Source organism: Danio rerio, chromosome 12 (assembly GCF_049306965.1).
Source record: "Danio rerio strain Tuebingen ecotype United States chromosome 12, GRCz12tu, whole genome shotgun sequence".
Classification (NCBI taxonomy): domain Eukaryota; kingdom Metazoa; phylum Chordata; class Actinopteri; order Cypriniformes; family Danionidae; genus Danio; species Danio rerio.
Genome location: NC_133187.1, coordinates 38,522,501 through 38,535,161, shown reverse-complemented (window position 1 = coordinate 38,535,161; position 12,661 = coordinate 38,522,501). Strand labels below are relative to the sequence as shown.

Genomic DNA, 12,661 nt, shown 5'->3' with positions numbered 1-12,661 from the left:
TGAACAGAATGCCATAGTGTTGCTGAACTAAGATCCAGCTGAATATCAAAAGGGTTTGTGATGTTTACGCAAAGCAGAATGTGAAATTGGTGTTTAAATTGAACTCAGATGACCAACGATGGCGGGAAAAAAACCCTGAAAACCAAAAAACATCTGGGTTATGTTTGCTGAATGCAAACACAGTCAGTATTTTGTCTATTTCTTGGCTTCATGAGTGTGATGTGTCTTTTTAATAACACATTGTATCTCTAACAGACGGTGAGGAGCCAGAAATAGTTTGCAAGCCAGATGTGTAGACTAAACGCAACAGTTTTTTTTTTTTCCTCTAAGATTTTGCCTTCATATAACAGTTACTAAAGGTGCTATTATTGTTATTAAAGGTGCTATACTGTAGCTGCTATTCTGAACCAATAATCAAAAACAAAAGCAGCTGAAGGATGGCGTGTTAAAATCAATTACTTATCTGACTCCAATATAATTACAATATAATTATTAAGTTTTTCTCAGTGGCTTTGGTGCATTTCTCACAACACTATTTACATTTGCACAACAGTTAATGCATTTCTCAAAAAAAAAAAAATCATCAATTGCATCATGTCATGTCAGTCAAAATTAACTAAACTTGTAAATGCTGAATAGTCATTCCATATAAAACTAACAGTCCTCATTTCATTACTCGAGTCATTAAATACAAAACTGTTGAACTAGATGTCAAAATCAGCAAATTATATATATGTGTATATATATATATATATATATATATATATATATATATATATATATATATATATGTATGTATGTATTATTATTTTTTTTTTTCCTGAAAATGTACTCTATATAAATTGAACAATGTCATGAATGATTTACAGACCTACTGTATGTATGACCTACATTCCTTCCAACAAATTGCAAATGCTTTTGGATATGCATCAAATGCTTTCATACAACTCAAGTTCAAGTTCAAGTTGCTTTATTGGCATGACATTAAGTACAGTATTGCCAAAGCACTTCAAATATGAAATATATTAAAACCATTGAAAAATTAATAATAATACAGATAAGATATAATGACACAAAAAATACATTCGATAAATATAATAATATTATTATTATTATTAATAATAATAATAATAATAAAAAGTTTAAATTATTTAAAAAAGATACATGAGTTTACATTAACCATTTCTTATGATGTGTAGGTTGTATACATATTTTGCAGCTAGTCTAGATGTCAATTCGTCCTCTCCAAGTATATGGTAAAGTTTAGTAAACTCTCTGTTGTTTATTACATTACCATTTGCTTAAGTCATGTCAGTCAAAATTACTAAACATAAATGCTAAAAAGTCATTCCATATAAAACTAATAGTCCTCATTTCATTACTCGAGTCTTTACATATACTGTAACAATGTTGAACTAGTTGTCAAAATCTGTCAAGCTAATTTTATATGTCTATAATTTTATAAATTGAACAATTTCATGATTGGTTTTCAGACCTATGAATGTTGTAGATTCAGTTCCAATATATTCTGCAATATTGTTTACAGTTGTGCACAGCTCTACCCTAAGAAGGTTTATGTTTGTTGTAAATAAGGGTGTATTTATTCTTTTGCACAATGCTGTGAATTACAAAGAGCAAATGCAGTAAAACTGTGAAACATACAGATTCAGTGTCTTGTACTCAGATACCTCACTAAATGGCGTGATGTCTAACTTTACTGTAGTTTTTAAATAGCTGTGCAAATAGTATACAGTGCTGTCTTGAACATTTTCAGGACAGCACTTCATTCGGCAGTTTGCACTAATTGTTTGAGAAATGCATTAACTGTTGTTCAAATCTAAAAAGTGTTGTGAGAAAGGCATTAAAGCAACTGAGAAAAACTGTAAATGACAACTTATTTACATTATGGCGTGTTTTTATAAGTTGTTTACATTGTAAGACTTTTTATTTAAAAAACTAAAAGTTACACACATATTGTTTTTGCATTCCTTATAGCAATATAAGGAATGCAAAAACTCAATATCTCAAATTCATTCAGAACGCAGAGAGAACCTTATAATTCCAAGATGATGAAGTGTCACCAAAATCTTGGTAAAAAAATGTACAGAGTAAACTTATGAAAACATCACAAAGCCATTTGACGATCTTGTTCATAAACAATGGTGTCAGGACTTTTCATCTTGATGGCACTGACACTTTCATTGACCTGAATACTTGGTTTGAGGAATGAGCTATCCATTTTGAGCAAGAGACACGCTTTTGCAGGTTATCAACTAGGTCTTACAATTTGTACTAATTGTTTTGAGAAAACAAAATAGTGTTGTGAGAAATGCACCAAAGCCACTGACAAAAACTATAATGTGACTAATGTGAGAAAGAATCTCTTGCCTTAAAGCAGGCAAAGTTGTTAATTATTGTAAGTTACATGTTTAAATATATAGACAGCAGAATGAAATAAACTAGCATAATGTATAGAGAAACTTAGCTGTAACATGAACTACCGTGTTACAAAGACAGGCCACGCACCGATGTGCGGGAGAGGCAGAATATTCTCCCCAGTTAACAGTCACCTTTCCTTATTATACCCTGAGAAAAGCATTGTCAAAAATGATTGAAATAACATTCATGCACACTCATTCACTCACATACTGTACACTACGGCCATTTTTGCATATTTAATTCACCTATAGCGCATGTCTTTGGACTGTGGGAAAAACCAGGGCACCCAGAGGAAACCCATGAGAACATGTAAAGTCTGCAAGGACATGCCAACTGACCCAGCCAGGACTCAAACCAGCGACCTTCTTGCTGTGAGGTGACAGTGGTAACCTCTGAGCCACCGTGTCGCCCTGCTTATTATCAATGTATATTAAATGTATAAAACGTGTGTGGAAGTCAATCTTCCAATTTCAGATTGTGTACATAAACAAAATCCCAGATGAGCACATGTAGCGTTTTAACGAACAATACAACACATGCATCCTTCCCCTCTCCAAACACAGCCTGCTTACATCTGAGGGAAAAAAGTGACAAAGTGTGTCTGTGTGTGTGTGGTCTTTTATTTCTTCGGTCTTTCACTCTTCACTGTGCTTAACCGATGTTTTACAGCTGATTTTAAATGTTCCATGCATCAAGAGAAAAGAGGATGAGCCTTACAATAAAGGGTTTAAGATGGACCGTCTTTTCTTCTCTGTGTTCCTCCTCCTTGTCGGCTCCGGGTCTTGTGGGCTTCAGCACAGAAGAGTCTAAAGACAGATGTGAATCATCAATAAAATCATGTCTGCACCCTTAAGGTTCAGTCTACTCCAGTTACCAAATTCTGCTCGTTTGCCATCAAGCCAGCCAAGCGGTCAGAAGCACATTTTTCACTATACTTTACAAAGCGATTTCATTAGTTAATGTTTAGTTTAATGTATTTATTATCATAAACTTAAGAATGAACAATACTTGGGAAGAATTTATTGATTGCATTTCAACATTTGCGAATGCAATATTATGTTCCAAATTCCTGTATGTAAGCACTTTTTTCATTAACTGACATTAGCAAAGATGAATAAACACTTTAATAATCTTTAAAAGTGTGTATTGTTTATATTTATTGTTTGTTTTTTAGTAAATACATTAAATAACTAACTAATAAAACCTTATTTTAAACACTTTTTGGGAATATAAATCTTACTTCCAGGGCCATTTATATCGAAGCTGAAATTTAGCCACACCATATTGGTGTTTCGTAACATCTAGTTTTTATGAGACGAGTTGTTCGCCCAATGCTCAACCCCCAATCTAGAGGACCAGGACATACACACATACACAACTAAGAACAATTTAGCTTACCCAATTGACCTACAGCACATGTCTTTGGACTGTGTGCGAAACCGGAGCACCCGGAGGAAACCCACATAAACAAGGGGAAAACATGCAAAATCCAGACAGAAATGCCAGCTGACCCAGCAGTGACTCGAACCAGTGACCTTCTTGCTGTGAGGTGAGAGCGCTTTTTAGAATAATACATTTATATACATGTATTTTCTACATATTCTAGAATTCAACATATACAAATACATACTGTTGTGATTGCCACCGGTGTTGCCATTGCGGATCGCTAGAGAACATTCCCCATCATTCACTTGGACTACATCTCCCATCATGCCCTAGTCACACACCAGTTTCAGTTCACCTTCTGATTACATACAGCTGTTGACTATTAAGACTGATCACACACACATTTTATAAACGCTTCATTCACTCTAGTCCATTGCTCAGTGTTTAGTCAATATTAATCATCTATAACTAAACACATTGAGGGCGATGCAGTGGCACAGTAGGAAGCTTTGGTTGGTGGTTGGAAGTTGACAGTTGGTGGTTCTGTGAGGAGTTTATATGTTCTCCCTGCGTTCGCGTGGGTTTCCTCCGGGTGCTCCGGTTTCTCCCACAGTCCAAAGACATGTGGTACAGGTGAATTGGATAGGCTAAATTGTCCATAGTCTATGAGTGTGAATGAGTGTGTATGAATGTTTCCCAGAGATGGGTTGCAGCTGCGTAAAACATGGGCTGAATAAGTTGGCGGTTCATTCCGCTGTGGCGACCACTGATTAATAAAGGGACTAATCCGAAAAGAAAATGAATGAATGAATGAAAACACATTGAATTGTGTTTATTACAATAAACAAATATACTCAATGGCCACTTTATTGGGTACACCATACTAGTACCGGGTTAGACTCCCTTTGCCTTCACTACTGCCACAATCCTTCATGGTATAGGTTCAACAAGGTACTTGAAATATTCCTTTAGAAATTTTGGTCCATATTGACATGATAGCAGAGAGCTCTAGTTGAGAGTTCTCAACTGTCTTATTGTTGTTGTATAGAGTTCTCTAGTTCTCTAGTCTAGTTGCTGCAGATATGTCGGCTGCACATCCATGATGCGAATCTCGTATTCCACTACATCACAAAGGTGCTCTACTGGATTAAAATCTGGTGGCTGTGGAGGCCATTTAAGTACAGTGAACTCATTGTCATGTTCAAGAAACCATTGCATCACCACCACCAGCCTGAACCATTGATACAAGGCAAGACAGGATGGATCCATGGTTTCAAGTTGTTAACGCCAAATTTTGACCCTACCATCTGAATGTTGCAGCAGAAATCAAGACTCATCAGACCAGGCAACATTTTTCCAATCTTCTATTGTCCAATTTTGGTAATCCTGTGTGAATTGTAGCCTCAGTTTCATGTCCTTAGCTGACAGCAGCAGCACCCAGAGTGGTCTTCTGCTGCTGTAGCCCATCCGCCTCAAGGTTGAACATGCTGTGCATTCAGAGATGCTCTTCAACATACCTCAGTTGTAACGAGTGCTTATTTGAGTCACTGGTGCTTTCCTATTAGCTCGAACCAGACCGGCCATTCTCCTCTGACTTCTGGCATCAACAAGGCATTTATGGCCTCAGATATGCTGCTCACTAGATATTTTCTCTTTTTCGGACCATTCTCTGTAAACCCTAGAGATGGTTGTGTGTGAAAATCCCAGTAGATCAGAAGTTTCTGAAATACTCAGACCAGCCCATCTGGCACCAACAACCATGCCACATTCAAAGTCACTTAAATTCCCATTTCTTCCGATTGCTCTGTTTGAACTGCAAAAGGTCATCTTGACCATGTCTACATGCCTAAATGCATTGAGTTGCTGCCATGTGATTGGCTGATTGGAAGTTTGCGTTAATGAGCAGTTGGACAGGTGTACCTAATAAAATGGGCGGTAAGTATAAATCAAAAAAATGCTTAGTCGCTTGAACCCAAATTTTGGGTAAGCCAGCCATTGGATTAAAAAAGTAATTCAAATTTAATTGAAAAATGTTGAGTTTGTCCTTATTTTACCTAATGCTGGGTTAAAACTTCCCAGCATTTTTAAATGTATATAATTAAAATTTCAGACATATATTATTAGCATTTTTAGATATTGGCAATATGAAATGGAGGACAGTTCTAGTTAAGCAAAATGCATGTCACTCCTAAACTATAAACTAAAGCAACATTTATGACCAGTTCTGATATGAGTGATTTATTAGTTCATCTTTTAACACCTTCACGCAGATCTCTGACAGATGCAGCGGTGACCTCTGTAGAGTTGAACCCACCAGAGACGCAATGAAGTCTGTGCTTTTCTCCACAGTAAACATAAAAACATTCCCTAGATTTCAAAAAGCCCATAAACCTGGGTGTTCTTTGGGCAGCTTGTGATTTTGTTGAAAATCGACTGACATGTTTTTTTGTTTTTCGGCCCAATAACTCAAGTGTAACACTCTTGGCTACTTCCTTGGCTTGTCACTTGGAACGCGTTAAAATCTGAATGTGAAAAGGAACTTGGAGTACTACAATGGCAATAACTGTTAAACAGCGACTCAGACAATGAATAAAACCCAGACTGGACTGAGCTGTTAGCGAGCATGAGATGAAAGCTTATTTAGATTGGCGTGGGTGTCCACAAAACTGCTTTTATTTCCCTTTATTCCTCATCAGTGTGGTAATGAAAGGCACAGATCATGTGGCTCTGGTCAAACTCACTGTGAGTGATTGAATGCTTCAGCTATTCTTCATTTAGTTTTCCTTTAAGTCTGTAAGGCTCTTACATCAATATACATGAGTGGTTCTGCATCTCCTTAGTCTCGGTCTAAGACGTTATATTCGCAGGCCACCCACCGTCCACTCACTGACCGCTTGATGGATCCTGCGCACAACAGTGGAAAGGCATTTTCAGGAATCACAAGATCCAGACCGCATGTATTAATATTAGAAATCATGTGTGTTGTACAGAATTCAGCCGAGGATAATTTTACATTCTGAATCTGAGGCAGTCATGATGCTCTAATTGTCAATTCATGTATTCTCATTTACGCTACCTCAAAAAGGTCTTGTCGCCTTTCCAAGTATTAGGAACAACAAATAATAACTTGACTTCTAGTTGATCATTTGGTATCAGAAGTGGCTCACTTGAAAGACAAAGGCCCCTATATTACGCTTATTTAACCAAAATAAAATATGATCACGCCTTGATTTTTAATTAGGGCAGTAAGGTCTGACTTTGATTAGATAAAAGTCGTCACTTAAAAGAAATAATGTACAGTATAGAATAAAGTCATGTTGCAGTGAAAATAAATTAATGTTGTTTATGACTCCCATGAGCTTGATGGACTGCATCCATACATCTCTGCATGACTTTATTCAGATTCATCAAGATTCTTTGGATTCATCTTCAATGCCTCCTCCATCTTATCTTAGACATGCTCAGTAATGTTGATATCTGGTGATCTGGCTGGCCAACTATGGAGCACCTTGACCTTTTTTTGCTTTCAGGGACTTTGATGAGGAGGCTGAAGTATGAGGCCCTGTTTACATGAATACGTTTTAGTTTTAAAACGGCGTTTAGAATGAAAACGATCTTCGTCCAGCCAACCGTTTTCTGAACAACTCTCCGTCTACACTACAACGCTGAAAACGCACATGACGTGACCACATATACACACACTGGCATGCACTGCAGCAAGAGAGCTGTCGGACTGTTCATCTAGGACAGGGGTGTCCAAACTAAGTCCTGGAGGGACGGTGTCCTGCAGATTTTAGCTCCAACTTGCCTCAACACACCTGCAAGAATGTTTCTAGAAAGCCTAGTGCCATTAATTCTGTAGATTTCTTGCATGCCCCATAAAATAAAACCCCAAACTATGATTTTTCCTTCACCAAACTTGACTGATTTCTGTAAGAATCTTGGGTCCATGCGGGTTTCAATAGGTCTTCTGCAGTATTTGTGATGATTGCGATGCAGTTCAACAGATGATTCATGAGAAAAATCTACAACCCAAGCTCATTCTGAAAACGTAGCCCCGCGGACGCTTCTGGAAAACACGATTTACGTGGACGGAGGTACGTATGGCTGCATTTAGTTTTTTCAGGCGAACACTACTGTGTGACGCCGCTCTTCTTCGCGCTCGCCTGCTCACAGCTCACCTCCTTCGTGTGCTCCTTCGACAGCTCGTCCTCCTTCAGTTTGTCCGGTTAGCTCGTCGTGTTATGTCGACGGAGCGGAGGCCCGGAGGAGCCGGCCGCGGTGACGACCAGGTTCGAGTCTGGAAAAAAGCAGTTCCAGAAATCAGTTAAGACAAAAAACAGAATCCAAAAAATAAAGCGAACGACTTATAAAGCAAAAAATAAAGCGACCACATAATGGGGCGAGAATGTGGTGAAATCCGAAAACGCGGTCAAAATCGGACGAATGTTTTTCTTTTTTTGGACGGCTTTTGTAAATCTTCATTTGGGTTTAGGGAAGGGGGACTAGGAGGGTGGGTGGCTGGGTTGGCTGATTGGCTGGCTGGCCGCCCAGTCAATTATTTAGTCATTCAGTCAGTCAGCCAGTCGGACAGACGGCAGCTCGACAGCGGCCTCCGGCAGCTTTTTACGCGAGAACAGCACGGACGCGAACGGCGCGTGCTCGAGACGCGAAAAAGTGCACACCGCAGCCTCTCGCGAATTAGCGAAAACAAAAACTGCACAAATATGTACCTCCCGGGACATATTTCGCGGTCTCCAGAAATGTCCGCGGGGCTACAATTCCAGAATGAGCCTGGGTTGAAAATCTACCTTCTGCCACTTTTCCAAATGATCAACTAGAAGTCAATTGATTATTTATTGCTCTTACAAGTGGGATTGATGACAAGACTTTTGTCAGGTAGTGTATACATCACAAAAAAAGTATTTAACCATATTTTAACCAATTGTTGAATGCTTAATTTCTCAGAATGCACTGCCTTAGATTGCAACAGTTAATTTTCTTGAAGTCAAATACTTTATATTGATTTGTAAAAATAACTGAAAACACTTATGTGAGCTACAGTGTTGTTGTCTGATGGTTTACATTTACATTCAGTCATTTAGCAGATGCTTTTGTCCAAGTTGCCTTACAAATGAAGAAGCATTCGGTGATTCAACATTGTATTTATGCTTTGTTCATGCCATCCTTTCACAGCAATAAGTTGTAACTTTTAAAAATAATCATGTTTTACAACCAAATTTGGGATATAAACTGCATTATCCATGATGCTGTACAGACAAATTCACCAATTAGGGAGCTGCAGCAAGAAGGTGTACCAAATTTTATTAGCTCCGTATAGTCGTTGGTTTTATGTCTTATAACACTTTAAACAAGACTTTTTGCCAAGTCTTTAGCATAAGGAGCACATATTAACTATTTATTACCAATTTTGTCTCAAACTCCAATTATTAGCAGTAAACTATTGCTTATTAACATTTACTAACATAGTTGTTGTAGACATCTTGCATATCCCATTATGAATAAGGGACGTAGAATATAATCAGGTAGACATTTATATTTGCTTTAATAAATGCTAACTAGGCGGCACAGTGGCTTAGTGGTTAGCAATGTTGCCTCAAAGCAAGAAAGTTGCTGTTCGTGTGCCGGCTGGGCCAATTGGCATTTCTTTGTGGAGTTTGCATGTTCTCCCCATGTTGCCGTGGGTTTCCTCCGGGTGCTGCAGTTTCCAAAACAGTTCAAAATACGCAATAAGTAAATTGGTTGAACCAAATTGGCTGTAGTGTATAAGTCGATGAATGTGAGTGTATGGGTGTTTTCCAGTATTGGGTCACAGCTGGACGGACATAAGCAAACATATATAGTTGGTGGTTCATTCACCATAGCAACCCCTGATAAATATAAGGACTAAGCCGAAGGAAAATTAATGAATAAATTAATGAAATGCTAACTAATACTGTAAGCAACAAGTTAATAGAGGGAGTTGGTCCCTGTATAAAAGGGTTACAGTATTTTTTCTAAATCATTACTTTACATCATTACATTAGAGCTTTTGAAATCCCACTTATGAGCTTAATCTTCAGTTTGGAACTAACTTTTATAATAAATATAGCTTCTCGAATGCTTCTATGTTCATTCATTTTAACCATCTTGATTAGATTACCACTGCTGAAACAATCCACTGCTCCTCTGCCCAGGCATCCTTCACCATTCACGTTGGACTGCTTCACCCGGAGATATTACAGCTGCCGTTCTCTACAAATGGAGCGTCTGAAGGGACTTCTCAGGATGTGGACTAACAGCTCTAGTCTGTTTGAAGCGTGTGATAAAAGAAGAGAGGTTAAACGTGCGGGAAAGTCATTCTCATCCGAGTCATTAAGGTTTCCAATGGAGAGGGTAGATCCAAAGAGACCATTCACTTAGCCCTAGAGCGATATTATATGAGGGCTTGGGTCCAGAAACTGTCAGGGGGTGAAGATGTGTAAGTGATCTTTCCACTTGTGTGATGAGGAAGAGATGAGCTGCTCTACAGAGAACTGTTGCAGACAAGCCAAACCAGCTATACGATTGATTTGAGCCGGACGGCTGCTGATCGTAATGTGGAATCTCTGGAAGGACTCTTGCTAAAAGAACTGAATAGATCGCAAACATTATAGAGTATTCTCAGGACTAAGGAAGCTTGTTTCCATCATGGAATGAAAACAAATTATAATTGTGACCTTTCATCTGATAATTCTGAGAAAGCAATGGCTCATTTCTAGGTTCAGTACAGTATGATTGGGTAAAGGTCCCCCTGGTCAGGCTTGAGATTACACTGTCAATAGTACCATTAGGCATAGTGTGTGCCAGAAAGTTCCAATCAATTTATTTGAAGACATATCATGTCTTTTACACACTCAACCTTATTATTTTAAATGTAGAGCTGTGTGTCTGTTTGTCACAAGAGGACAACAAGCTTTGTTTCAGCATGGTTCATTATTGCGAGCCGTCACTGTATTATTACTGCACTGTAAGAAATTCTGGTTGCCTTAAATTTTTAAGCTGAATCAAATTAGCCTTATGAGTCCATTGAACTTATATTACATTAATCTGAACTAAAAGAGTTTGTGTAACTCATTAAATAGAGTTAGAAGGTGATTAACTTGGTTTAATAAGTTACATTTACCTAAAAGCAGATGCTGTCAGGACTAATTGATCATATATTTTTTGCAGTGTGTGTTATGTTTTGACTGTTAATTAAAACAACAACAACATCAATAACATAGGATTATTGTAGATACAAAACCCAGGTCTACATTTCTGGAGATCATGAAATTTGTACCCAGAGGTATCCGGCTGCATTTCAGCGGTAAAACGAATGTTATGCCACCGACAGTTTCTGTTCCTTTTTGCACTACCGCAGACTGATTACCTCCGTCTTCGATGGGTTTTCCAGTGTTACCAGTTCACCTAGTGGCTCACCACATATGCCGATAGACATGGGATGCGGAGCAGAATGGACCACGACAGAGTTCGAGTTTGATGAAGTATGATTCCAGAAACAAAAGCAAAAATAAATAATAGGCTGAAAACATGGTAAAAAATGAAAAACTGGTAAAATCACGTGGCTGCGATGGGTTTTCTTTTTTAGGTTACTTTTGAAATTGGTTGGGTTTAAGGAAGGAGGTGGGTGAAAGAGTCGGTCGAAATACATATGTTTATGAGAATGTAGTGTGGTACAGTTTGCTATTTTGGCACTTCTGACAGTGGATATGAAAATAAATGCACACCGTACTGTACTGACTCATACTTATCAGTGTAAACCAGCCATACTGTAAGTTAATATACTCTAAAGTAGGAGTTTCAAAAACGTTCAGCCCACACTGTAAAAAATGCAGGATTCCACACAATTCCTTCATGTTGTCCCAACACAAATCAAGTTAAATTAATCGTTTTTACATGTTTAAGTGGACTGAGCATAAAACTATTACGTTGTTTCAAAACTCTGTGTTGATTCAGCTCATTTTAAATAAGTAGATTGAACAAATTATTTTTTGAGTTCACGAGTCCCAAAATAAAAATGCCAGTGACTCACGACCCCCACTTTCCTCGCAGGTGGTTATAAAAATATACAACGTTGTGCGCAACAGTACACACACAGCAATTGGCTTATAAATATGACCATATTGACAACACAAAAAAATTGTGTTCAACAAATTATTATAATATTTTGTAGTAATTTATTAATTAGTTAGATTTCGACATTAACCTAATGAGATGAATGTTTAGAACAAAGTTTATTCTTGGTTGAATTTTTGCGTTTATTTTTAATTGAAATAAATGCCAAAAACGAGTCTGAAAGTTTAACATGGTGCCATAAACTTACATGTACAGCTATTTTGTTTATTTAATCACCCCAGGGGTCACAATCCAATGGAAAAACAGTTAAAAATGCTTCAAATTTCAAAATTCTCATTTTTATTTCATGTTGCTGTATTTTTATTTAACTATTTTGTTAACTATTTTTTGTTAATAATATATAAAATATATTAATTCTAATAGTTTAATAATTTTTTGTTTAATTTTTGGAAATCACCAAGTGACCCCCGCACCAACATAGAAGCTATTATATACTGTATATGCAAAATATTTCTATAGTATTCTGAAACCTATGTGTAAGAAAAAATGCATAATGTTATATCGCTGTACATTTCTTTGCTTGCTGTTCATAGCATTGATTCAATTAGACTGGAATTATAATTCTCTTTCTAATGGAGCTGAGGAGTTCTTCTCTCTTTTTTCATGTGGTATAACAGAGAACAAAGTCGTTCTCCAGAAGCATCTGGACGTTTGGAGG

The 12,661-nt window shown here is 37.5% G+C and overlaps 1 long non-coding RNA gene across 3 annotated transcripts in view; it reads right to left on the bottom strand.

Annotated features, from left to right (window-relative positions):
• The window catches only part of LOC141376855 (uncharacterized), a 95,350-nt gene that overhangs the window by 27,558 nt on the left and 55,131 nt on the right, over positions 1 to 12,661 (bottom strand). The window contains exons 3-5 of one of the 3 annotated variants that reach the window (XR_012388123.1): positions 8,007 to 8,125; positions 6,632 to 6,729; positions 3,157 to 3,245 (exon numbers count right to left, since the gene is read on the bottom strand). This is a non-coding gene — a long non-coding RNA (uncharacterized lncRNA). Of the gene's footprint in view, positions 1 to 2,460; positions 3,246 to 6,631; positions 6,730 to 8,006; positions 8,126 to 9,988; positions 10,135 to 12,661 lie in introns of those variants that run through there. The other 2 variants (XR_012388124.1, XR_012388125.1) reach the window with 2 other exon arrangements.